At 42.0% G+C, this 1990-nt stretch overlaps 1 non-coding gene across 1 annotated transcript; it reads right to left on the bottom strand.

Annotated features, from left to right (window-relative positions):
- Positions 1–813: 813 nt before the first annotated feature.
- Positions 814–920, bottom strand: LOC119467701. Its single transcript, XR_005196294.1, has one exon. It is a non-coding gene; the product is annotated as a U6 spliceosomal RNA (small nuclear RNA).
- Positions 921–1990: the final 1070 nt, after the last annotated feature.

Genomic DNA, 1990 nt, shown 5'->3' on the forward strand with positions numbered 1-1990 from the left:
AAATTAATACTCCTTATGCCAGAGTGGCATGTGGCATACTCTGGATTGCTTCAGCCCAATATTGCCTACCCTGATGGCTAGGTTCAATAGTTGTGATAGCAAAGTTGAGAAAGAAGATTGATCTGTTGAGAAAGGAGATTATATGCCTATAATCCCAGCGATTTGGGAGGCTGAGGCAGGAAGACTGCTTTAGACCAAGAGCTCTAGAGCAGCCTGGGCAACATAGTGAAACCCTGTCTCCACAAAAAAAGGTTTAAAAATTTAGCCAGGCATGGTGGCGTGTGCCTGTAGCCCTTGCTGCTCAGGAGGCTGAGGTGGGAGGATCACTTCGACCCAGGAGTCCGAGGCTGCAGTGAGCTACGATCATGCCACTGCACTCCAGCTTGGGTGACAGAGTGAGACCCTGCCTGAAAGAAAGAAAAGAAAAGACTGCTCTGTGGATTTCACAGATACAGAATACTGTTCCTCAGAAAGTGATGACAAATTCTCCTATTATAAAATTTTGAAATTTTATAATAATTTTATTTAAGAGTTTAAAATATTCATTAGATCATTTTTTCTTATTTTAGGCCCCCAGGACCCAAGGGATAATATATTATGATTATTACTTAATCACTACTACCACACTCTTCCCCAGTAACATAGGAATTTTTTTTTTAAATTTTAAAGATAATGTTTTTTACTGATTGTAAACTAATACATGTTGCTCAAAAGTTAGGAAAGTTCAGGATAAAAGTCCCATCATCCAGAGAGACTGTGACCATTTCCCCATACTGCTTTCTAACCATTTTTTATTTTTTATTTTATTTTTTTTTAAATATGGAATGCTTCACAAATTTGCGTGTCATCCTTGCACAGGGGCCATGCTAATCTTCTCTGTATCGTTCCAATTTTAGTATATGTGCTGCCAACACGAGCACCATTTTTATTTTTGGTATATTTAAGAATATGCAGCTGGAATGGTGAAACAATATGTCTTGAATGCCAAGTCTGATTAATAGGTAGTGAAGCGTGGAACAGAGAAGGCTACCAAGGCTCCATCGAGTTTGTGTTTTTGATATTAAAAAATGCATAAAATTTGTCAATTTGCCAAGCCCTTGTTTGCTATGGTTTGTAATGTGTCCTGCAAAATTCATGTGGGCCAGGAGCAGTGGCTTACACCTGTAATCCCAGCACTTTGGGCGACCAAGGCAGGAGGATCGATTGAAGCCAAGAGTTCAAGAGCAGCCTAGGTAACACAGAGAGACCCTATCTCACACAAAAACTTTAAAATTAGCTGGGTGTTGTTGCATGTGCCTGTAGTCTCAGCTACTTGAGAGGCTGAGGCAGGAGGATCGCTTGAGCTCAGGAGCTAGAGGCTGCAATGAGCTATAATCATGCTATTGAACTTCCATCCTGGTCAAAAAAAAATATATATTGAAACTTCATGTCCAATGTGATAACATTAAGAGATAATGCCTTTTGGAGGGGGGATTAAGTCACCCAGGCTGGAGTGCAGTAGCGTGATCATTGCTCACTGCAGCCTCAGACTGCTGGTTTCAAACGATCCTCTCACCTCGGCCTCCTGAGTAGTTAGGGCTACAGGCGCACACCATCATGCCTGGCTAATTTTTTTGTTTGTTTAACTTTTGTAGAGACGGGGTTTCATTATGTTGTCCAGGCTGTTCTCGAGCCTTCAGAAGTGGGATTAACGACAACTATTATATTTATTTATTTATTTATTGAGATGGAGTCTTGCTTTGTCACCCAGGCTGGAGTGCAGTGATGTGATATCAGCTCATTACAACCTCCACCTCCTGGGTTCAAGTGATTCTCCTGTCTCAGCCTCCAGAGTAGCTGGGACTAAAGGCACACACCACCACACCTGGCTAATTTTTTGTATTTTTAATAGAGACGGGGTTTCACCGTGTTAGCCAGGACGGTTTCAATCTCCTGACCTCGTGATCTGCCTACCTCGGCCTCCCAAAGTGCTGGGATTACAGGCATGAGC

This window comes from Cebus imitator, unplaced genomic scaffold (assembly GCF_001604975.1).
Source record: "Cebus imitator isolate Cc_AM_T3 unplaced genomic scaffold, Cebus_imitator-1.0 Scaffold319, whole genome shotgun sequence".
Classification (NCBI taxonomy): domain Eukaryota; kingdom Metazoa; phylum Chordata; class Mammalia; order Primates; family Cebidae; genus Cebus; species Cebus imitator.